Source organism: Pristiophorus japonicus, chromosome 3, assembly GCF_044704955.1.
Source record: "Pristiophorus japonicus isolate sPriJap1 chromosome 3, sPriJap1.hap1, whole genome shotgun sequence".
Classification (NCBI taxonomy): domain Eukaryota; kingdom Metazoa; phylum Chordata; class Chondrichthyes; family Pristiophoridae; genus Pristiophorus; species Pristiophorus japonicus.
In genome coordinates, this window is record NC_091979.1 from 197,016,194 (window position 1) to 197,042,398 (window position 26,205).

Sequence of the window (26,205 nt, forward strand, 5' to 3'; positions counted from 1 at the left end):
CTCGAAGCATCTCCTTGACCTTCGGTTGCAAGTGTGGTCAAAGTACTTAAGCACACTTAAGTGCATGTGTGAGAATCTGTCACACATTGTTTGATAGCTTCAAACACTTTGTCTTGTTCTTCAGTCAATTTCCAGGCTGTGTCTTTATGAGTAAGCCATCACAGAGGTTCGCTGAAGTCTGAAAGATCTCCAAAAGAACCATTGATAAGTCACAACCTCCCTCAGAGATCATGGGAAAAGATTGGTTGTGACATATTCACACTCGATGGCAAAGACTATTTATGTATATGTGATATATTCACAGAGCACAGCACACACAGCTCCTAACATGGCAGGCAGCTCTGTCGGAAGCCTCCGGGAACAGCCTGGTTTTGTTTATTATTAACCCTGTACTTGCAGTACACAATCCGTCCACATCCAGTGTGGAGCTACAAACATTACAAGCTTACAGACATTATACTTCTCCCTCCTTAATGAAGAAGTTATTATAACAAACATCATACATAACTTTCATTTTTATACATAACACAGGACATAGACTTATTTTTTTCCATATTTACAAATTTAATCTTACCGCTTGTTTTCGGTTTCGAAGAGGATACCTTCGCTCTCGAACAGAACCTTCCAAACATGGTGTCGATTTCACACTCATTCGAGGCTCATCCTGAGGAACGTTTTCCTCCACGAAATTTCCTTGATTTTCATTTGAATTCACTCTAACTTCAGGCTCTTTGTTTTCCTGACTTGGACTCAGACTTTCATTCTGATTCTCTCCTGGATTTGTTTCCAGTACATTGGATTTAGGATTTGCCACTGGTGTATCAAAACTATCCGATGGGTCAGAAATAATTGAATCATTCCCACCTTCAACTCCTTCCATGTCTGTAGGTAAAATATAATCAAAATGAACAAACCTAACCTGTCCATTATCAAACATCTTTACCAAATATGTGCGAGGACCACATATCTTCACCACTCTTCCTGGTAACCACTTGAACCATTTATGGTGGTGGTTCTTCACTCTCACCTTCTGGGTTAATTTCACACTTCTCTCTTTTTACTCTACTATTAGAGGCAAGTTCTGAATTTAATCTTTATATTTCACCGGTACGGTGATACGACCTACCACAGGAATTTTCTCTCCCGAGTAGCCTCGCAGCTCTATCTTGGATTTCTCCAGTTGGAAATCATGCAATTTGTCAAGGTACAGCGATTCCGGTACTATACTCACGGATGCACCCGTGTCGATTTCCATTGGTATCTTGAATCCCACAACAGCTATTTGGATTTTGATACTTTCCAAATCGCTGTCCGTTAACCTCGTGCTCCTGATGACGTATAACTCTAACATCTCATCATCCTGTTGTTGTTCTTCTATACTATGTAGTCTCTTTGGATTTCTACTCATAGTTTTGAACGCTGGACTCACAGCTTTAAAAGCTGGTTTACCCTTCAGTCGGCATGCCTTCGCAAGATGCCCAGTCTTTCTGCAGAAGAAACACTCTGCCTTCACGAATGGACAACTTTGAACAATGTGTTGTCCCAGGCACCTATAGCACGACTTCGACTCTCTGTTAGAATTTCCAGTTTCTGAGACTTTGGGCCCCCACCGTCTTTTACTTTGAACCTGCAGGTGATTTACCTCGGTTGACTGCCGATCGTAATTATTATTTAATTCTCAGGAATATTCTTCAGCCATTCCCTTCGACCTCGCTGTCTGACAAGAAATCTCAAAAGTCAAGTTATCCGTCGTCAATAACTTCCTTCTGATCGCATCATTTTTCACCCCACAAACAAAACGATCCCATAATGCTCGGTTTTGAAAGTTTCCAAAATTACAGTGCATCGATAGCTTTTTTAATGCTACAATGTAATCACTGATACTTTCATTCGTCTTTTGATTCTGAATCCTGAAACGATAGCTTTCAGAATTTAGAAACATAAAAACATAGAAAATAGGTGCAGGAGTAGGCCATTCGGCCCTTCGAGCCTGCACCACCATTCGATAAGATCATGGCTGATCATTCCCTCAGTACCTCTTTCCTGCTTTCTCTCCATGCCCCTTGATCCCTTTAGCCGTAAGGGCCATATCTAACTCCTTCTTGAATATGTCCAATGAACTGGCATCAACAACTAAAGCTTAAATTTTGTTGGTGAAGGATTCAGCCAGTCGACAGAGAGACTTTGGAAGTTTGTGCCTTTGGCAAAAGCTACAAAAATCCGAGGTAAAATACAGCACACAGTGTGAACAGCTAGAGATTAAAATGACAGGTGTAATGGGAATCAAAAATGATTTTGTTTGCCGCAACTTGTCGCATATGCTGGGCATTTAGTTTTTGACAGCTCATGACTTTTGCCACAATATCTGCAATTGTTTGTGAACTCTTTGGCTTGTCAAGCACAAGCAGATTTACCAGAGTTTCATACAATGCCGGACCTGCCTCCGATAAGTCACAGATAGATAGATTTTTAACCAATAAGGGAATTAAGGGTTATGGGGAGTGGGCGGGTCAGTGGAGCTGAGTCCACGGCCAGATCAGCCATGATCTTTTTGAATGGCGGAGCAGGCTCGAGGGGCTAGATGGCCTACTCCTGTTCCTAATTCTTATGTTCTAAGAAGATCGCCCTCTTACGTTACAACACAGCCCGGTTCTGGACTGCATTGTCTGGAACTTCGATTATGTTATTTGCAGTGAAATACATTTCTAGTCGATTCACATATGCTTTAGAACATTTCCGGTCATGCCTATATTCACCCAAATGTCCCATTACACCTGCCATTTTAATCTCTAGCTGTTCACACTGTGTGCTGTATTTTACCTTGGATTTTTGTAGCTTTTGCCAAAGGCACAAACTTCCAAAGTCTCTCTGTCGGCTGGCTGAATCCTTCACCAACAAAATTTAAGCTTTAAACCATCCGAAAAATCCCATCTCATTGCCAAATGTGATATATTCACAGAGTACAGCACACACAGCTCCTAACATGGCAGGCAGCTCTGTTGGAAGCCTCCAGGACAGCCTGGTTCTGTTTTTTATTAACTCTGCAGTTGCAGTACACAATCCGTCCACATCCACAGTGTGGAGCTACAAACATTACAAGCTTACAGACATTCCACAGTGGACTACTACGTGGACTATTTTGAGATAGACAATCTATTCGGAAAGAAAGATGTTACTGTCATCATCCAGTACCTCAAGAAACACTTCTCTAATGATGATATTCCAGACAAGGTTCACTCCAACGATGGACCTCCCTTCAACTCACAATAGTTCACAAACTTTGCCACAGAATATAGATTCGATCATGCAACAAGCTCACCAGAATATCCACAAAGTAACGGAAAGGTTGAGAATGCGGATAAGCTCGCAAAGCAGTTAATCAAGAAGACAAAGAAAGAATGTGGTGACTTCTATATGAACCTTCCCATCTGGCAAAACACACCAACTGAAGGCCTTGATAGCTCACTAACATAATGCTTGTTCGGTCGCCTCATAAACACAAACATCCCAATCGCAAATGAACTACTCAAACCAAGAATCATACACAACATTGTTTAATAGCTTCAAATGCTTTGTCTTGTTATTCAGTCCATTTCCAGGCTGTGTCTTTATGACTAAGCCGTCGCAGAAGCTTGCTGAGGTCTGAAAGATCTGGCAAGAATTTTGCGAGATATTTTGTCATGCCGACAAATCATTGTACCCCTGCGACATCCTGCGGTTTCTGCATTTCATTGATTGCGACCACTTTGCTTGGGTCGGCTTTGAGTCCATCACTAGACAGAATCTGTCCCATTTATTTCACTTGGGTGCTCTTCTATTCAAACTTATCAAAGTTTAGTTTGATGTTTCACTCTTTGCATCTCTGCATGAATTTGCACAAGTTTGCGTCATGATCGTGATTGGCTTCTTTAAGTGTCTCACCGCATCCAATGATCAAGATATCATCTGCAATCTTGTAGACTCCATCTAGACCCTCGAGGTTCTGGTCTAGCTTCTGCTGGAAGATTTCTGGGGCAGGACTGATGCCAAATGGCATTCTATTATATCGATATCATCCCCATGGAGTCTGGAAGATCGTGAGGTAAGAGGACTTTGTGTCTAGTTCACATTGCAAGAAACCCTCCTTGCAGTCTGTTTTAGTGTAGATCTTTACATTTGACATCTGTGGCAGGATGTCATCGATCACAGGAAGTGGATAGTGTCCACATTTCAGGGCATTGTTCAGATGTTGAGGGTCGATACATACTCATATCTTTCCATTTGGTTTTTGTACAGTCACTAGACTGGATACCCAGTCCGTTGGTTCAACAACTTTTGTGATGATTTGTCGATTTTCCAAACGATCGAGTTCCTCTTTCAGCATTTGTTTGATCGCTGTTGGCACCTGTCTGGGTGGCATTACCGCTGCGGTCGTTGATTCATTAAGTTCAAGGTGAACTGTCCCTGGCATGTGTCCAAGTTAAACACATTTGGATACGCATTGTTGACATCAGTTTTTGATGGTAGCAAGATGTTTGCCTTGTTCGTAGTTTGCAATTCGCGTGGTTCATTTACCACCACGATATTCAAATGCTGCACTTTTATCAGTTGTAGCTGTTGAGCAGTGCGTGAGCCAATCAGTGGTGCACTTTGACCCTCAATGATCACAAAGGGCACAATGTACTTTTGCTTGTTCTTTGTATTTCCCAGTGGCATATTACAAGTCCCTACCACAGGAATGGTTGCCTGGTTGTCATATAGTGATGGTATTGGCTTAGATTCTTTTATCTTTAAGCCTTTTGGTAAGTATAAGAGGTAGCACATTGCATGTGGCCCCACAATCTATTTGCATTTTTACCATTTGGAGAAGGTAGCCATAATCTTGTTAGGATACTTTCTGTCAGCTTTGTCCTTGAGTGCACGATCAACTTTACCAAGCATCTTTACAGTCATGACTTCAAAATCAGAATCATAACTCTCTTCATATAGTGCATGAACTTTTGGCTTGCCCTTATATTTAGGGTTATGTGTAAACATCTGTTTTGATCCATTCTGCCTACACTTTTGATTTTGTTTGCTGCAACTTGTGCAGGTCTTCCCATATGCTGGGCATTTAGTTTTTGACAGCTGATGACTTTTGCCACAATATCTGCAATTGTTTGTGAACTCTTTGTCTGTGAATTCTTTCTTTGTGGGTCAGGGTTTCTGTCTGACAGCTTTGACATCTTCAGAGTCTGTTTTAGTGAGTTTCATGGATTTCATTTGCGCAACTGTGGCCTCTGTAACTTTACAGAACATCACACATTTATCGAGTGTTAGACTTGATTCTTGCAACAGCCTCTTACGCAGAGTGTTTCAGATATTCCGCAGACTACGCGATCTCTGATGAAATCATCCCTCAAATTGACGAAATCACATGATGATGCTAGCTCTCTCACTTTCACGGGATATCTGTCAAACCGCTCGTCCCCTTGTACACAGTTGTTAAACTGGTACCGTCCATAGATGATGTTGGTTTTACCTTTACAGTGCTCTTCTCAGAGCTTCAAAATAATCCCAAATTCCTGCTTGTCTTCCTCTGATTTGTAGGGAAGATTGTGGCTATCTAGGGCATCACTGCCAATGGCAGTGATAAGAACATATGAACATAAGAAATAGGAGCAGGAGTAGGCCATATGACCCTTCGAGCCTGCTCCACCATTTAATATGATCATGGCTGATCCGATCATGGACTCAGCTCCACTTCCCTGCCCGCTCCCCATAATCCCTTATCATTTAAGAAACTGTCTCTTTCTGTCTTAAATTTATTCAATGTCCCAGCTTCCACAGCTCTCGGAGGCAGTGAATTCCACAGATTTACAACCCTCTGAGAGAAGAAATTTCTCCTCATCTCAGTTTTAAATGGGCGGCCCCTTATTCTAAGATCATGCCCTCTAGTTTTAGTCTCCCCTATCAGTGGGAACATCTCTGCATCCACCTTGTCAAGCCCCCTCATAATCTTATACGTTTCGATAAGATCACCTCTCATTCTTCTGAATTCCATTGAGTAGAGGCCCAACCTACTCAACCTTTTCTCATAAGTCAACTCCTTCATCTCCGGAATCAACCTAGTGAACCTTCTCTGAACTGCCTCCAAAGCAAGTATATCCTTTTGTAAATATGGAAAACTGTACACAGCATTCCAGGTGTGGCCTTACCAATGCCCTGTATAACTGTAGCAAAACTTCCCTGCTTTTATACTCCATCCCCACTTGCTTTACCTACATACTATCCTTTTGTGTTTCATGCACAAGTACCCCCAGGTCCCACTGTAGTGTAGCACTTTGCAATCTTTCTCCATTTAAATAATAACTTGCTCTTTGATTTTTTTTCTGCCAAAGTGCATGACCTCACACTTTCCAACATTATACTCCATCGGCCAAATTTTTGCCCACTCACTTAGCCTGTCTATGTCCTTTTGCAGATTTTTTTGTTCTCCTCACACATTGCTTTTCCTCCCATCTTTGTATCATCAGCAAACGTTGCATGTCTGACACCTGGGAGTCCCTGGCCAAAGACCGCCCTAAGTGGAGGAAATACATCCGGGAGGGCGCTGAGCACCTCGAGTCTCATCACCGAGAGCTTGCAGAAATCAAGCACAGGCAGCAGAAGGATCATGCGGCAAACCTGTCCCACCCTCCCTTACCCTCAACGGCTATCTGTCCCACCTGTGACAGGGATTGTGGTTCTCGTATTGGACTGTTCAGCCAACTAAGGACTCATTTTTAGAGTGGAAGCAAGTCTTCCTCGATGATGATGAAGAAGTTGCATGTTCAGCCATGAACTCATTGAATGGCGGTGCAGGCTAGAAGGGCTGAATGGCCTACTCCTGCACCTATTTTCTATGTTTCTATGTTTCAACATTGCAACCCTAATTCTATCTGGCTTTTCCACAATATTCGTGATAATTTCATTGCTGTCCACAGCTGTTTGAATTGTTTCCAGTTGGCTTTCAAATTGCCAGTCACCTGCAATGGAGGTAGGAGAGGAATGTGTGCCGGAGTTGGCACTGTGGTGGTGGTGTTTAGGGCTTTGAGTTTGTCACATACATGTATACAGTTCATGTTGTGTATAGAAGAATTCCATGAGGCTGAGTACTGTGAGCTAAACCTAGTGTGACCTTCGTCTTCTTTATTACAACTCCAGAGTGCCTAAACAACATGGCAGCCAACCTTTTATACTGGCCCTGCATGTGTGTGCAGGTGACCATTAGGACTCCAACAGTCACGCCCTCTGGTGGCAAGTATTACATAGTCACATACATAACATCACTCCCCCAAAAGTCTTCGGTACAAGTTATTTACAAGTTGAGGTGATCCGCAGCCCTTCGCTCCCTGGTTGATCGTCTAAGTTTGAACCCTGGCGTGTGTGAGTTGGCCGGACCACTGCTGCCGGACTGTCAGGTACGGTGGGTTCATCCTCATGATTGACAGAGAGGTCGATTGCTGGTTGGGTGTGTGTGTGGATCGTCGATGGTGATGTCCTCTTCAAGTTGTTCCTGATTGTCAGTAAATCGCAATTTGGTCTGATCTAAAACTTTCTGCACGTTTGGCCATTTAACAGTTTGATTACAAACACCCTATTCTCTTCCTTGGCCAAAGCAGTGCCAGCAACCCACTTGGGACCATGACCGTAATTCAGGACAAACACAGGGTCGTTATCAATGTCACGTGAAACAGCCGCGCGATCGTGGTACATGTTCTGCCGGTGTCACCAGGTTTCCATGTGATCATTAAGATCCAGGTGGACTAGGGAGAGCCTGGTTTTGAGGGCTCTCTTCATTAACAATTCTGCCGGGGGAACCCCGGTGAGCGAGTGGGGTCGCATCCGGTAATGGAGCAGGATGCGAGACAAGCGGGTCCATCATGCGTTTCATGCTCTGCTTGATTGTTTGGACTGCCTGCTCCGCTTGACTGTTAGACGCGTGCTTAAACGGAGCAGACCTGACATGCTTGATGCCATTGCGGGTCATAAACTCATTGAATTCCGAGCTGGTGAAACACGGTCCATTGTCACTGACAAGGATGTCGGGCAAGCCATGGGTGGCGAACATAGCCCGGAGGCTTTCAATGGTGGCTGTGGATGTGCTGGATGACATGATTACACATTCAATCCATTTGCAGTAAGCATCCACAACTACTAAAAACATCTTTCCTAGAAAGGGGCCGGCAAAATCTACGTGGATCCTGGACCACGGTTTGGAGGGCTATGGCAACAACTCAGTGGAGCCTCCCTTGGTGCATTGCTCAGTTGCAAGCAAGTGTTGCACTGATGCACACATGACTCCAAGCCCGAGTCAATGCCGGGCCACCAAACACATTGCCCTCATCATGACAATGCCTGGGTGGGTACTGTGTAGGTCGCATATAAATGTTTCCCTGCCTTTTTTAGGCAAAACCACATGATTACCCCATAAGAGACAATCCGACTGGATGGACATTTCATCTTTGCATCGGTGAAATGGCTTAATTTCATCTTGCATTTCCCCAGGAGCGGCCAACCAGTTCCCATTTAGGATGCAACCCTTTACTAATGATAGAACAGGATCCTGGCTGGTCCAGGTCCTGATCTGGCGAGCTGTGACGGGTGATCCCTTGCTCTCAAAAGCATCCATGACCAGTAGCAAGTCTGCGAGCTGTGCTATTTCAACCCCAGTGGTAGGTAATGGTAGCCGGCTGAGAGCATCAGCACAGTTTTCAGTGCCTGGTCTGTGGCGGATAACATAGTCATAAGCGGATAATGTTAGTGCCCATCTTTGGATGCGGGACAAAGCATTGGTATTTATAACTTTGCTCTCTGAAAACAGCAAAATAAGCAGCTTGTGGTCAGTTTCAAGCTCAAACCGAAGTCCAAATAGGTATTGGTGCATTTTCTTAACCACATATACACATGCTAACGCCTCTTTCTCGACCATACTATAGGCTCTCTCCGCCTTAGACAGACTTCTAGAGCATATGCAAGCAGTTGGCTTGCTGTAACACATAGCCGACCCTGTATGATGAGACGTCACAAGCTAGCACTAAACGTTTACATGGGTCATAGTGTATAAGTAACCTATTTGAACATAGCAGGTTCATGGCCTTCTCAAAGGCTGTGCCTTAAGTTTTGCCCCAAACCCAGTCTTCACCCTTACGTAGCAACATGTGCAAAGGCTCTAACAACATGCTCAACCCAGGTAGAAAGTTACCGAAATAGTTGAGGAGTCCCAGAAACGAATGCAGCTCCGGCACATTCTGTGGTCTGGGTATATTCTTGATGGCCTCTGTCTTTGAGTCCGTGGGTCTGATGCCGTCTGCCGCAATCTTTCGCCCCAAATAATCCACTTCTGGTACCAGGAAAACACACTTGGAGCGTTTCAGCCTGAGTCCCATTTTGTCTATGCGACTTAGAACCTCTTCAAGGTTGTGTAGATGTTCGATGGTGTCACGACTAGTGATCAGGATGTTGTCTTGAAACACAACGGGTCACGGAACAGATTTCAGCAAACTCTCCATGTTTCTCTGGAAAATGGCTGCAACCGAGCGAATCCCGAAAGGGCACCTGTGGTATATAAATAGCCCTTTGTGTGTGTTGATGCACGTCAGTCTTTTTGAAGATTCAGCCAGCTCTTGTGTCATGTAGGCGGAGGTTAGGTCCAACTTGGTGAACGACTTCCCCCCCTGCTAACGTTGCAAACAGGTCATCCGCCTTGGGCAGCAGGTATTGGTTCTGTAGTGAGACTCGGTTAAATCGTTACCTTGTAGTCTCCGCAGATTCTGACCATGCCATTGCTTTTCAACACCGGAACAATTGGACTGGCCCACTCGTTGAACTCGACTGGCAATATGATTCCTTTGTATTGGAGTCTGTCTAGTTCGATCTCGACTTTCTCCCTCATCATGTACGGAACTGCCCGAGCCTTGTGATGGATGGGCCTTGCATCGGGGCCTAGATGGATCTGTCCCTTGGCATCTGTGAAGTTGCCGATGCCTGGTTCGAATAGCGAGGGAAACTTGCTCAGCACTTGAGCACACGAGGCATCATCCACTGAAGATAGTGCTTTGATGTTGTTCCAATTTCATCTAATCTTTTCTAGCCAGCTTCTGCCGAACAGCACTGGGCCATTGCCTAGAACAATCCACAATAACAGGTCATGCACAACTCCATCATGCGATACCTTCACTGCCGTACTTCCAATGACTGGTATGAGCTCTTTGGTGTAGGTACACAGCTTTGCATTAATCGGGCTCAGTTTGGGCCTTTGTGCTTTATTGCCCCACAGTTTCTCGAAAGCCTTCTGGCTCATTATTGACTGACTCGCACCTGTGTCCAATTCCATGGATACTGGAACTCCATTTAATTTGACTTTCAGCATTACAGAAGGGCTCTTGGTGGTGAAGGTATGTACCCTATATACGTCTTCCTCGGGTTGAGTTGCCTGTGCTGCGTAATCCACGCTGCATCGATCATCCTCTGCCACATGGTATGTCGCAGCACGTTTGCACATTCGCTGGTGGTGCCCCATTGTTGAGCAGTCTTTGCACACGTAGTGCTTGAATCGACATTGATGAACCCAATGATTACCCCCACAGCGCCAACATGGTGTTAATGGATTCACATTCACCCCAGATGGCGGACTCTGAGTCATCACAGGTTTTGCAGCCGCAGATGTATAGGCCCTGCCATATGCAATTCGACCTGCTCGCGACGTCATTTTATGCACTGTACTTGCCGGTGAGCTTCCATGTTGAGAAGATATCTGTTTGGTGTTATCATCCGTGGCCATGCATGCCTGGGCGATCGCGATGGCCCTGCTCAGGTCTAGGGTTTCAGCAGCCAGCAGTTTTCGAAGAATGACCTCGTGGCTGATGCCCAGCACAAAAAAGTCCCACAGCATTTGTCCCAACGCAGTTCCAAAATCGCAAGGTCCCGTGAGGCGTCTCAGGTCGGCGATATAATCCGCCACGTCCTGGCCCCCGGAACGATGGTGCGTATAAAAACGATATCTGGCCATGAGGATACTCTCCTTCGGCTGGAGGTGGTTCCGAACCAGCGTGCACAACTCTGAATATTCCTTCTACGTTGATTTTGTTGGTGCGAGCAGATTCTTGATGAGGCTGTATATTTTAGGCCCACAGATGGTGAGGAGAACCTCCCTGCACTTGGCCGCGTTAGTGTCTCCTTCCAGCTCATTGGCCACGAAGTACTGGTCGAGTCTAATCGATGAAGGCTTCCCAATCATCACCCTCTAAGAATCTCTCTAATAGTCCAATGGCAGCTATGGTTGCGTGAAGGTTTGTATTCTGTTACTCGTCGCCAATTGTTGTGTATAGAAGAACTCCACGAGGCTGAGTACTGTGAGCTAAACTTAGTGTGACCTTAGTCTTCTTTATTACAACTCCAGAGTGCCTAAACCACATGGCAGGCAAACTTTTATACTGGCCCTGCACATGTGTGCAGGTGACCATTAGTGATAAGCTCACAATAAAGGATGAAACTGAGTACTGTGTACAATGAGCAAGTGTGACCTTAGCTCCTTTAATGAGACTCCAGAGTGCAGGTACCTCGTGGGTGGCCTGCTTATATACCGTGCTCCCAAGGGAGGCTGGGATCCCTTGGGACTTCAACAGGTGGGCCCTCTGGTAGTAGTATAATACAGGTTGCAAGAGATTAAATACGTAACATCACTCCCCCGTGAAGTCAATAGTACACTTCTTTACAGGGTGAGACGATCTGGGGCTTTTCGCTCCCTTGTCGATCGTCTCGGTACAAATGCGTGTGTGGGTGAGTTGGTTGGTTCTTCACTGGGCTGTTGGGCAGCTGACCTTGTCGAGCTGCTGGGGATGGTGAGTTTGGCTTCGTGGTCAACCATGATGTCAGTTGCCACTTGTGTGTGTGTTGGAGGGTCAAAGTTGGTGGTGTCTTCTTTGGTTTGTTCGTAGCTGTTGGTGAACCGCAATTTGATTTGGTCCAAATGTTTTCTGTACGTTAGTCCATTGGCCAATTTGACCTGAAACACCCTATTTCTCTCTTTGGCTATGACCGTGCCAGTAAGCCATTTGGGACCATTTCCATAATTGAGTACAAACACAGGATCATTGACCTCAATATCACATGACAAATTTGCACGGTCAGGGTACACACTTTGTTAATGCCGCCTGCCCTCCACGTGATCATGGAGATCAGGGTGGACAAGAGAGAGCCTTGTTTTGAGCACTCTTTTCATGAGCAGCTCAGCTGGGGGAATCCCGGTGAGTGAGTGGGGTCTGGTGCGGTAGCTGAGTAGCAGTCGGGACAGCCGGGTCTGCAGGGAGCCTTCCGACACGCGTTTCAAGCTTTGTTTGATGGTCTGAACTGCCTGTTCTGCCTGGCCGTTGGCTGTGGGCTTGAACGGGGCAGATGTGATGTGCTGGATCCCATTGCGGGTCATGAATTCCTTGAATTCAGTGCTGGTGAAACACGGCCCATTGTCACTGACTAGGACATCAGGCAGGTCGTGCATGGCAAACATGGCTCGTAGGCTTTCAATGGTGGCCGTGGACATGCTTACAGACATTATCGCACATTCAATCCATTTTGAGTAAGCATCCACGACAGCCAAAAACATTTTGCCCAGAAATTGGCCCGCATAGTCCATGTGGATCCTCGACCACGGTTTGGAGGGTCATGACCACAAACTTAGTGGTGCCTCTCTGGGTGCATTGCTCAGCTGAGAGCAAGTGTTGCACTGATGCACGCATGACTTTAAATCTGAGTCGATGCCAGGCCACCATACATGGGATCTGGCTGTGGCTTTCATCTTTACAATGCCTGGGTGGGTGCTGTGCAGTTCACAAATGAATGTATCTCTGCCTTTCTTGGGCAAGACCATGCGATTGCCCCTCAACAGACAATCCGCCTGCAGGGACATTTCATCTTTGCGCCTGTGGAACGGCTTAATCACCTCCTTCATCTCCGCTGGGACGCTGGACCAGCTCCCATGAAGGACACAATTTTTTTACCAAGGACAGTCAACGATCCTGGCTGGTCCAGGTCCTGATCTGGTGGGCCGTGACGGGGGACATTTCATTCTCAAATGCCTCCATTACCATGAGCAAGTCTGCTGGCTGTGCCATTTCCACCCCGGTGGTGGGCAATGGTAGCCGACTGAGAGCATCTGCGCAGTTCTCTGTGTCCGGTCTGTGGCGGATTACATAGTTGTAAGCCGACAGCATGAGCGACCATCTTTGGATGCGGGCAGAGGCATTGGTGTTAATCCCTTTCCTTTGCTCTCAGAGAACAGCGATATGAGCGGCTTGTGGTCAGTTTCAAGCTCAAACTTGAGGCCAAGTAAATACTGGTGCATTTGTTTTACCCCATAAACACACGCCAGAACCTCGTTTTCAATCATGCTGTAGGCCCTTTCGGCCTTGGACAAACTCCTGGTCGCATAAGCGACCGGTTGCAAAACCCCTGATTCGTTAGCCTGTTCTTACACACACCCGATCCCGTATGACGACGCATCGCAAGCTAAAACTAATCGTTTACAAGGGTTATAAAGGACAAGCAGTTTGTTTGAACACAACAAATTTCTGGCTTTCTTAAAGGTAGTCTCTTGTGAATTCCCCCATACCCAGTCGTCTCCCTTGCGCAGTAGCGCATGTAGGGGTTCTAGCAGGGTGCTTAACCCAGGTCGGAAATTATCAAAATAATTAAGGAGTCCCTGGAACGACCACAGCTCCGTCACATTCTGTGGTCTCGGCGCGTTCTTGATGGCCTCCGTCTTGGCGTCGTCTGCTGCGCTTCTTCTTCCCAAGAACTCGACCTCCTGCGCCAGGAAAACACACTTGGAGCGTTTCAACCTGAGCCCCACGCGATCCAACCGACTAAGAACCTCGTCCAGGTTCTGCAAGTGTTCGATGGTGTCCCGACCTGTAATCAGTATGTAGTCCTGGAAAACCACGGTGCGAGGAACCAACTTTAGCAGGCTCTCCATGTTCTGTTGGAAGATTGCCGCAGCTGACCGAAGCCCGAACGGGCATCTGTTATAGATGAACAGACCTTTGTGCGTGTTGATGCAGATGAGGCCTTTCGAAGACTCCTCCAGCTCCTGCACCATGTAGGCCGAGGTCAGGTCAAGCTTGGTGAACGTCTTCCCTCCAGCCAGGGTCGCAAATAGGTCGTCTGCCTTGGGTAGCAGGTACTGGTCCTGTAGCGAAAAACAGTTAATCGTTACTTTATAGTCCCCACAAATTCTAACCGTGCCATCCTCTTTAAGTACCAGGACAATCGGACTAGCCCATTCGTTGAATTCCACTGGCGCGATGATGCCTTCTCACTTCAGCCAGTCCAGCTCAATTTCTACTTTATCACGCATCATGTACGGTACCGCCCGTGCCTTGTGGTGGATGGGTCGCTTACCGGGAACCCAATGGGTCTGCAATTTCGCCCCCGAGAAGCTTCCAATGCCTGGCTCGAACAACGATGGAAACTTGCTCAGAAGCTGGGCACATGAGGCGTCGGCGATGGACGAGAGTGCTCGGATGTCATCCCAATTTCAGCAGATTTTTCCCAGCCAGTTTCTGCCAAACAATGTGGGGCCATCCCCTGGCACAATCCACAGCGAGAGTTCGTGTACTGCCCCATCATCGGAGACTTTGGCTTCTGCATTGCCAATTACAGGGATTAGTTCCTTGGTGTGAATGGGGCTGAGCTTGGGCCTGTGTGCCTTGTTGCACCAGAGCCTGTCAAAGGCCTTTTTACTCATTATGGACTGACTCGCACCTGTGTCCAGTTCCATCGATACTGGAATTCCGTTCAGTTCAACTTTCAACATTATTGGTGGACATTTCGTGGTGAATGTGTGTACCCCGTACACATCTGCCTCCTCGGTTCGAGTCTCCAATTCAGCCTGATCCACAGTGGATCGATCTTCCTCTGCAACGCGGTGGTTTGCAGGGTTTGCAGCTTGCCTGCACATTCGCTGGAGATGTCCCATTGTTCTGAAGCTGTTGCACTCATAGTGCTTGAAACGGCATTGATGGGGCCGATGATCACCTCCACAATGCCAACAAGGTGTTAACTGCCTCGCATTAACAATTGATAGCAGACTCTGGGTCATCAGAGGTCGGACCGCAGCAGCTGGCGTGTATGTTCTGCCATGTATATTTCTGCTCGAAACGACGTTACTTTGTGCACAGTACTGGCCGAAACTTCTTTGCTCTGCGAAATCTGTTTGGTGTTGTCGCTGGTGGACATAAATGCCTGGGCTATCATTATGGCTTTATTTAGATTCGGAGTTTCAACGGTTAACAGTTTGCGAAGGATTGCCTCATGGCCAATGCCCAGTACAAAATAGTCTCTAAGCATTTGTTCTAGGAATCCCTCAAATTAGCAATGTCCTGCGAGGTGCCTTAGTTCGGCGACATAGCTCGCCACGTCCTGGCCCACTGACCGTTGACACGTGTAGAACCGATATCTCGCCATCAAAACGCTTCCCTTAGGATTTAGGTGCTCCCGGACCAGCTTACACAATTCTTCATAGGATTTAGCTGTTGGATTCACCGGAGCTAGGAGATTCTTCATGAGGCTGTAGGTTGTTGCCCCACAGACAGTAAGGAGGATCACCCTTCGTTTGGTAGCATTCTCGTCCCCTTCCAGTTCGTTGACCACAAAGTATTGGTCGAGTCTCTCCACGAAGGCCTCCCAATCGTCCCCTTCTGAGAACTTCTCCAGGATACCAACTGTTCTTTGCATTTTCGCGCGGTTGTTTGTTTCCTCGTCGCCAATTGATAAGCTCACAATAAAGGATGAAACTGAGTACTGTGTACAATGAGCAAGTTTGACCTTAGCTCCTTTAATGAGACTCCAGAGTGCAGGTGCCTCATGGGTAGCCTGCTTATATACCGTGCTCTCAAGGAATGCTGGGATCCCTTGGGACTCCAACAGGTAGGCCCTCTGGTGGTAATGTGATACATGTTGCAAGGGGTTACATAACAATTAGGATTCCAACAGTCGTGTCCTCTGGTGGCAAGTATTACTTGGTTACATACATAACAGTTCAAATACCCAGAGAACGAGAACAAATCTAATAGTAAAATATCGTGGCCATGTATTTGTAGAAATACTTTTTCAATCGAGTCTCTGCAATAACTTATGCCACTTTAAGTTTACTTTACTAATGCCTCTAGATTATTTTACAAGCTTATCACTATTTATCACCCATCACATATCGACGCGCGATGTGTAGGAAGCATGCTCTGCACTTAACGTCGATTTCGATCGGCTCGAAAAGTCTTACAGTTCCAATATTTCAGTCGTAGATGCATTCGACGAAAGAACGGGAGTCTCCACTTCTGACACCATGTCTTTTATAGTCTCTTGAACACTCTTAGTTCAACATAACTCTATTTATTGGGCGATCTCAGTCAGCCATGTGGATTTAAAATGGCGTTCCTTCACAGACCCTCGCTCTCAATACAGCTAGAGGGCGCTATACAGTAACTCGTTACATTCTTGAAAGATTATTTAATCCTGCGAGTGCATTCTTCTATTTGAATGTGGATTGTGTGCACTTATTTGCTGTTACATAGAATTTACAGCACAGAAACATGTTATATTTAGGTTCCATTTGAGCCTCCTCCCACTCTATTTACTTACTCTCAACCTATCAACATAGCAACAACAGCAACATCAATTTGCATTTATATAGCTTCTTTAATGTAGTAAAACATCCCAAGGCGCTTCACAGGAGCATTATTACACAAAATTTGACATTGAGCCACATAAAGGGATATTAGGATAGGCAACCAAAAGGGGGAGCGAGTGGTAGAGATGCGGAAAGGTTTATATAGGGAATTCCAGAGCTCAGGGCCTTGGCAGCTGAAGGTATGGCCACCACTGGGGGGTGGGAAGAAAATCAGGGATGCTCAAGAGGCCAGAATTGGAGGAGTGCAGAGATCTTGGAGGGTTGTAGGCTGGAGGCTGACTATTGTACGCCGCCACGGAGTGTCTGATTAAGGTTAGCAGGTCTTTGACGGCGCCCCTTCGCTTTGGGAGAGGGGTGCGCCAGGGCTGCCCCTTGTCCGGCCAGTTATATGCCATCTGTGTGGAGACTTTCCTGTGCCTCTTGTGGAAGAGATTGACGGGACTGGCTCTGCAAGGGCCGGGCATGGAAGTCGTCCTCTCGGCTTAGCCGATGACGTGCTCCTCATGGCCGAGGATCCCATTGATCTGCGGAGGATGCGTGAGTGCCAGGAGATTTACTCGGCTGCATCCTCCACCAGGATCAACTCGAAGAAATGTTCCGGACTCCTGGTAGGTAAGTGGGGGGTGGACTCCCTGCCGGAGGAGTTCAGGCCTTTTGCCTGGAGCACGACCCATCTCCTCTATCTGGGAGTCCACCACAGCCCTGATGAGGAAGCCTGGCTGGTGAACTGGCAAGAGCTGGAGGCCACGGTGGCTGCCCGCCTAAGGCACTGGACAGGACTGCTCCGAGTGCTGTCCTACAGGGGTCGAGCGCTAGTCATAAATCAGCTGGTGGGCGCTATGCTGTGGTACCGGTTGGTCACTTTGACCCCTCTCCCTGCGTTTGTCGCTAAACATAGAAACATAGAAGATAGGTACAGAAGTAGGCCATTCGGCTCTTCGAGCCTGCACCTCATTCAATAAGATCATGGCTGATCATTCACCTCAGTACCCCTTTCCTGCTTTCTCTCCATACTCTTTGATCCCTTTAGCCGTAAGGGCCATATCTAACACGCTCTTAAATACATCCAATGAACTGGCATCAACAACTCTCTGCAGTAGGGAATTCCACAGGTTAACAACTCTCTGAGTGAAGAAGTTTCTCCTCATCTCGGTCCTAAATGGCCTACCCCTTATCCTTCGACGGTATCCCCTGGTTCTGGACTTCATTCGCCAGTCTATTCTAGCCAATTCACGCCTCATACCATCGAAGTTACCTTTCCTTAATTCAGAGACTAGGGTCCTGAACTTAACTGTGTCACTCTCCATCTTAATAAAGAATTCTACCATATTATGTTCACTCTTCCCCAAGGGGCCTCGCACAACAAGATTGCTAATTAGTCCTTACTCATTACACATCATCCAGTCTAGGATGGCCAGCCCTCTAGTTGGTTCCTCGACATATTGGCCAGAAAACCATTCCTAATACACTCCAGGAAATCCTCCTCCACCGTATTGCTACCAGTTTGGTTAGCCCAATCTATATGTAATTTAAGTTGCCCTTGATAACTGCTGTACCTTTATTGCACGCATCCCTAATTTCTTGTTTGATGTTGTCTGTACACAACTCCCACTAGCGTTTTCTGCCCTTTTGGTATTCCGCAGCTCCACCCATACAGATTCCACATCATCCAAGCTAATGTCCTTCCTTATTATTGCGTTAATTTCCTCTTTAACCAGCAACGCTACCCCACTTCCTATTCCTCGGAACTGACCTCCGTCCGGACGGAATTCCTCATCAGCGCCAAGCCCCAAAACCTCCCTTGGGAGCCGGTGCCTCACAACTTGAGCCTCCTCCAGGAAATCCCCTCCGTGCCTTTCAGTTCTGCGCGGAGGGGATTCCCGTACGGGCTGCTCTTGCACACTCTCCAGCTTGCCATCCTCGTCTGCTGTTCAGACACGCCATGGCGCACTATCTTGCCGTCCGGAGGAGGCGGTGGTCCCCGGGAGTCCTCCCTCTATTTATTGGGGACTTGGCCTGGAGGGTGTTGCACGGAGCAGTCCCGTGCAATTAATTTTTAAGTCGTTTCACGGGCTCCCAGGCCGCCTGTAATTTCTGTGGTCTAGAGGAGTCCGTGTTCCAAGTTGTTGTTGAATGTGCGACATTGCAGCTCCTCTTCCAATATTTGAAGGGGCTGCTCCTCAAATTCTGTTTGCACTTCAGTCCCACACTCTCAATCTTTGGGCACCCTGTGGAGGGGAGCGGGCAGGTCGGAAGGCCTCCTCGTAGGATTGCTCCTGGCCATCAGTCGGTCCAGGCAGCGGGCGGTCGAGGGATCATTCAGCCCGACTCCCTGCCTCTCTTCCACGGTTACATCTGAGCCAGGGTGTCCCTGCAGATGGAGCACATGATGTCCACCGGTACACTCGCGGCCTTCCGCGAGAGATGGGGGCCAGAAGGATTAGAGTGCATCATCACCCCCGGCACCCAAATTTTGATTTGAATTGAGTTGATGTCCAAAATTTAAGTTGTTTATTGTGTCGGTATTAGTACCTCCCCCGCCACCCCCCCCCCCCCCTTTTAGCCAAGGGGCACTTGGATAATTTGTGTGTTGGTGCCCTCAAAGTTTCAGTTTTGGTGCCCCCTCTCCCACTTTAATCAGGGGACATTTGAGTTAACGATTTATGTTTTACAGATTACAACAAAATAGTTGCAGGGCTGGAGGAGGTTAGAGATAGCGAAGGGCGAGGCCATGGAGGAATTTGTAAACAGGAGTGACAATTTTTAAATTGAGATGTTGTCAGACAACGTAGGTCAGTGAGCACAGAGCTGATGGGTGAATGGGACTTGATGTGAGTTAGAATACAGGCAGCAGAGTTTTGGATTATATTCCTTTCTCCTGTACAATTCTAGATTCCTCTTAAATGCATCTCTGCTAATCGCCTCAACCACTCCAAGCGGAAGTGAGTTCCATGTTCAGACTTGTATTTCTACAATACGTTATTGCGTCATCCAGAAACATCAAGTCAGGACCTTCAAAGGAGCAGCGTGTGGCCCGACCCAGCATTCAGCTCAATGGCCCCAACCTGCAAGGACCATCAGCAGGTCGGGGCCTTCAAAGGAACATACCACTTCAAGGTATAGCTTGTGCTGGGGAGCAACAGCTGTGAAGAAGGATTGGACGTCACCAAAATCCAGGTCGCTGATTGGAGCGTGGGCAAGTACAGCAGGAGCGGCATGGTTGGGGCACAAGAGAGGCGAGTGATCATGGAGCGATGTGATCAGGGCCCAGGGGAGACGTGAGTTCGGGACCCAGAAGAGGCGACTGTCCAGGGGCAGCACATTGCAATATGTGCGCGCACTAGGTCCGTGCAGCAGAGCTGGTCTCCAGTCATCTTGGTTAATCTTTGCCACTGGACCAGCTCTGTCAAGCCTGTGTGGTGACTGATGTGTAACTGCCACCACACATTAAAAAAAATCCATGCACAGGCATCTTCCACCCTTCAATATGCAGTTCTGGACCTGGAATATTAGGTCCTTCATTGAAACAACGGAGCTCATCCCTTTTTGGCGTGGAAGCAAGTCATCCTCGACACGAGGAACCGCCTATGATGATGATGATGACTTTGAACTGCAGTGACGGTTGATACATAGATGGAGTAGCAAGCAATTTGTTAGTGCCTTCAAGAGAAGAAGCATGAGGAATTGGAGGAATAGAAGCTTGCTCCAACATAAAAGGTTTATTCAGCTATTTCAATAAGGAGCACTGAGGTCTGAATAGCTTTTATTTTCTATTTTAGACCTCTACCCTGGAAAGGGAAAAGGAGCTGAATTTTCCTAATTACTAATATGTCTCTACTTATCTGTAGAATAACTCCACGAGGTCTTGTGCTGTTCTTGAACTGCTGTGACCTTAGTCTCTTTATTGAAACCCAGAGTGAGGCAGCAATATAGTGCCCAGCCTTTTATACAGCTCCTGCCTGGGCCTCTCACAGTTGCACCCTCAAGTGGTACCAGCATAGTATATACAGAGTATACATATATGACAACATTCCCCCCCAAAAGTCTTTGATGCGAGTTAGTTACAGGTTGAGGCGATCCGGAACTGTGTGCTCCCTGGTTGATCGTCTGAGTGTCACTTCTGGCATGGGTGAGTTGGTCGGGCCACTGCTGTCTTGCAGCGCCGTTGGTCTGACTGGACTGTTGGAGATAGTGGGATCATCCACGTGGTTGGCAACTAGGTCTGTTGCTGATTGGGTGTGTGTAGGTGGATCGCTGAAGGTAAGGTCCTCTCCCGGTACTTCCTGGTTACCTGTAAATCGCAATTTGATCTGGTCCAAATGCTTTCTGCATGTTTGTCCATTAAGCAGTTTGACAAAAAACACTCTATTTCCCTCCTTGGCTAAAACAGTGCCAGCGACCCATTTGGGGCCATGACCGTGATTCAGCACAAACACTGGGTCGTTTACAGTGATGCCGTGTGATCATGGTACATATTTTGCCGATAACGCCTGGTTTTCACCTGATCGTTGAGGTCAGGGTGGACTAAGGAGAGCCTGGTTTTAAGTGCACGTTTCATTAGTAACCCCGCAGGGGGGACCCCCGTAAGCGAGTGGGGTCGTGTCCTGTAATTGATCAGCACCTGTGATAGGCAGGTTTGTAAGGAGCCTTCCGTGACGCATTTCAAGTTCTGCTTTATGGTTTGGACTGCCCGCTCTGCTTGGCCATTGGATGCGGGTTTGAACGGGGCAGACCTCACATGTTTGATGCCATTGCGGGTCATAAATTCATTGAATTCTGAGCTGGTGACCAAAATGTCGGGCAAGCTGTGGATGGCGAACATGGCCCTGAGGCTTTCGATGGTAGCGGTGGATGTGCTGGATGCCATTATTACACATTCGATCCACTTAGAGTAGGCGTCCACTACAACGAAGAACATTTTTCCTAGAAAGGGGCCCGCATAATCTACATGGATCCTGGACCATGGTTTTGAGAGCCAGGACCACAGACTAAGTGGAGCCTCCCTGGGGGGATTGCTCAATTGTGAGCAAGTGTTACACTGGCGCACGAGTCAATGCCAGGCCACCAGACGTGGGACCTGGCAATATCCTTCATCATGACTATGCCTGGGTGGGCACTGTGTAGGTCGTGTATGAAGGTTGCCCTGCTTTTTTTTTTGGCAGGACGACGCAGTTGCTCCATAAGAGGCAATCTGACATTTCATCTTTATGACGGTGAAACAGCTTTATCTCATCTTGCATTTTTCTTGGGACCGCTGACCAGCCCCCATTGAGGATGCAACGTTTTACAAGAGATAACACGGGATCCTGGTTGATCCAGGTCCTGATCTGGCAGGCCGTTACAGGTGACCCTTTGCTTTCGAAGACTTCCATGACCAGGCACAGGTCTGCGGGTTGCGCCATTTCCACCCCAGTGGTGGGCAACGATAGCCGGCTGAGGGCATCGGCGCAGTTCTCAGTGCCTGGCCTGTGGTGGATTGTATAATCGTAGGCCGACAATGTTAATGCCCATCTTTGGATTTGCGATGAAGCATTGGTGTTTATACCTTTGCTTTCCGAAAACAGTGAGATTAGGGGCTTGTGGTCGGTTTCTAACTCGAACCTGAGTCCAAACAAATACTAGTGCATTTTTTTTTATCCCATAGACACAAGCCAAAGCCTCCTTCTTGACCATACTGTAGGCTCTTTCGGCCTTGGATAGACTTCTAGATGCATATGCAACCGGAGTTTGCCCGCTATATTTGCTTGCTGTAAAACACACCCGACACCGTACGACAACGCATCACATGCTAAAACTAGACATTTGCTTGGGTCATACAATACAAGCAACTTGTTTGAACACAGCGAGTTTCTGGTCTTTTTGAAGGCGGCCTCTTGATTTTGACCCCAAACCCAGTCGTCTCCCTTGAGTAGCAACTTGTGCAATGGTTCCAGCAAGGTGCTCAACCCTGGAAGAAAGTTACCAAAATAGTTGAGGAGTCCCAGGAACGAGCGCAGCTCCGTTATATTTCGTGGTCTGGGTGCATTCTTGATCGCCTCTGTCTTCTAGTCCGTGGGCCTGATGCCTTCTGCTGCAATCTTCCTCCCCAGGAATTCTACCCCTGGCGCCAGGAAGACATACTTGGATCGTTTCAACCGGAGTCCGACTCTGTTAGTCAACTTAAAACCTCTTGCAGGTTGTGCAGATGTTCGGTCGCAACCAGTGATTAGCATGTCATCCTGAAATACAACGGTGCGTGGAACCGATTTCAACAGACTCTCTATGTTCCTTTGGAAGATGGTTGCAGCCGAGCGGATCCCGAACGGGCACCTGTGACACAAAAACAATCCCCTGTGTGTGTTAATGCACGTTAATTTTTTCGACTACTCAGCCAACTCCTGGGTCATTTAAGCGGAGGTTAGATCCAGCTTGGTGAATGCCTTTCCCCCCCCGCTAATGTCACAAAGAGATCATCGGCTTTGGGTAGCGGGCACTGGTCCTGTAATGAAACTCGGTTGATCGTACCTTGTTGTCGCCGCAGATTCTGACCATGCCATCGCTCTTAAGTACTGGAACAATCGGGCTGGCCCACTCTTTGAATTCGACTGATGATATGATTCCCTCACGTTGAAGTCCGTCCAATTCGATCTCCACTTTCTTCCTCATCATGTAGGGAACCGCTCGAGCCTTGTGATGAACAGGCCGTGCCTCAGGGACCAAGTGGATCTGCATTTTGGCACCTGTGAAGTTGCCGATACCTGGTTCAAATAAGTATTGGGAACTTGCTCAGCACTTGAGCACAGGAAGCATCATCCACTTAAGATAGTGCTTTGACATCTTCCCAGTTCCACCAAATCTTCCCACCCCGTTGCCTGGTACAACCCACAGTGGCAATTCGTGTATCTCTCCATCATAGGATACATTTACGTTCGCACTGCCGATAACTGGGATCAGTTCCTTCGTGTAAGTGCTCAGCTTTGTCTGAATTGGGCTCAGCTTGGATCTTTGTTCTTTGTTACCCACAGCCTCTCAAATGCCTTCTGGCTCATAAGTGACTGACTCGCCCCCGTATCCAACTCCATGGAAACATTTATCTTGACTTTCATCATCATAGGAGGACTTTTGGTAGTGAAGGTGTGCACCCCGTGCTGAGTCGCCTCTTCCTCAGGCTGAGTCGCCTCTTTAGCTTGTACTTTATGATCCTTTATGGATCGGAAACCACCTGTCGACTCCTCTGCCATGTTTTGAGTCGCAGTTCTTCTGCACATTCGCTGTGGGTGGCCCTTTTGCACACATAGTGTCTGAATCGACAGAGACGGGCCTGATGGTTACCCCTGCAATGCCCGCATGTTAAACGATTCACATTTACACCCCTTGGCGGACTCTGAGTCGGACTAATTCTTTGATCAACAGTTATTTTCTGCACAGTACTTGCCAGTGAGTTTTGATTCTGGGAGAATCTCAACGTTGAGGTTGTGGACGCCTGGCTTAAGGTGATGGTCTGCTTCACATCCCGTCCCGTCGCAAAAACGTCCCGCAACACCTTGTTGAGGGGTTCGCCAAATTCGCATGGTTCCGCGAGCCTTTGTAGGTCTTTAGCGACGTATTCCGTTAAATCCTGGCACTTGGTGCGGCGGTGTGTGTAGAAGCGATACCTGGCCAGCGAAACCCGAGTAACGGCTTCACCCTCTGTAAACTTTTCTAAACTACCAACGGCAACCATCTCTGCCTGTAAGTCCGTGATCTGTTCTCGTTGCCAGTTAATATGTCTCTACTTATCTGTAGAATAACTCCACAAGGCCTCGTGCTGTGATTGAACTGATGTGACCTTAGTCTCTTTATTGTAACCTTAAGTCTCTTTATTGTAACCCAGAGTGAGGCATCAATGTGGTGCCCAAACTTTTATACAGCTCCTGCCTGGGCCTCCACAGTTGCACCCTCTAGTGGTACTAGCATAGTATATACAGAGTATACATATATGACAATTACAATAACAGAATTAATAGGTTCCACAAGTAAATACATCGTTTCACGTGAGAATTTCCTTCTGATCTTGGTTTCTCTTGGTGTGGGGCGGACCCTTTGTCCGGGGCTTTATTTCTCCGTGGTGAGAGCGGAGGGGGAGGATTTGCTGTGGCGCCCGGCCCGCCGGGAGTGTGTAACCGTCAATGAGGCACTGGCGGCTGGAGCCTGGAGCCGGAGTCAGGGACGGCGGGGACACACTGAGGGCTCTGTAAGTGGCTCACAAACGTACGCTGAAAATGGAGATGCGGCGCGAGTTGTGGCGGGTCTGAAGCCGGTTTGTTTACGTTCAGTTTATCCGCTCTCGGGGAGGGGAGCACTGCTCTCGGTGGGGGGGGAAACGCACCGAGAGCAGTGCTCCCCCTCTCCCCCCTCCCCCCCCTCCCCGAGAGCAGTGCTCCCCCTCTCCCCCCTCCCCCCCCCCCGAGAGCAGTGCTCCCCCTCTCCCCCCCTCCCCGCCCGAGAGCAGTGCTCCCCCCTCCCCCCCCCGAGAGCAGTGCTCCCCCCTCCCCCCCTCGAGAGCAGTGCTCCCCCTCCCCCCCCGAGAGCAGTGCTCCCCCCCTCCCCCCCTCGAGACTATGCTCTCCCCTCTCCCCCCCCCCCGAGGAAATCCCCCCTCCCCCCCCGAGAGCAGTGCTCCCCCCTCCCCCCCCGAGAGCAGTGCTCCCCCCCTCCCCCCCTCGAGAGCAGTGCTCCCCCCCTCCCCCCCCCCCGAGAGCAGTGCTCCCCCCCCCCCCCGAGAGCAGTGCTCCCCCCCCTCCCCCCCCCGAGAGCAGTGCTCCCCCCTCCCCCCCCCGAGAGCAGTGCTCCCCCCTCCCCCCCCCGAGAGCAGTGCTCCCCCGTCCCCCCCCCGAGAGCAGTGCTCCCCCCTCCCCCCCCGAGAGCAGTGCTCCCCCCTCGAGAGCAGTGCTCCCCCCCTCCCCCCCCGAGAGCAGTGCTCCCCCCCCGAGAGCAGTGCTCCCCCCCTCCCCCCCCCCGAGAGCAGTGCTCCCCCCCTCCCCCCCCCCGAGAGCAGTGCTCCCCCCCTCCCCCCCTCGAGAGCAGTGCTCCCCCCCTCCCCCCCCCCGAGAGCAGTGCTCCCCCCCTCCCCCCCCCCGAGAGCAGTGCTCCCCCCCTCCCCCCCCCCGAGAGCAGTGCTCCCCCCCTCCCCCCCCCGAGAGCAGTGCTCCCCCCCTCCCCCCCCCGAGAGCAGTGCTCCCCCCCTCCCCCCCCCCGAGAGCAGTGCTCCCCCCTCCCCCCCCGAGAGCAGTGCTCCCCCCCTCCCCCCCCGAGAGCAGTGCTCCCCCCCTCCCCCCCCGAGAGCAGTGCTCCCCCCTCCCCCCCGAGAGCAGTGCTCCCCCCCTCCCCCCCCCGAGAGCAGTGCTCCCCCCCCTCCCCCCCCGAGAGCAGTGCTCCCCCCCTCCCCCCCCGAGAGCAGTCCTCCCCCCTCCCCCCCCCCGAGAGCAGTGCTCCCCCCTCGAGGAGCAGTGCTCCCCCCCTCCCCCCCCCGAGAGCAGTGCTCCCCCCCCGAGAGCAGTGCT

General features: G+C 48.8%; 1 protein-coding gene across 5 annotated transcripts in view; it reads left to right on the forward strand.

Annotated features, from left to right (window-relative positions):
* The first annotated feature begins 24,840 nt into the window (after positions 1–24,840).
* Positions 24,841–26,205, forward strand: part of plekhm3 (pleckstrin homology domain containing, family M, member 3) — a 334,170-nt gene continuing 332,805 nt past the window's right edge. For all 5 annotated transcript variants that reach the window (XR_011592712.1, XR_011592713.1, XM_070876189.1 and 2 more), the window contains exon 1: positions 24,841–24,896. The gene's annotated coding sequence lies outside the window, so the exon portion shown is untranslated. The remainder of the gene's footprint in view (positions 24,897–26,205) is intronic.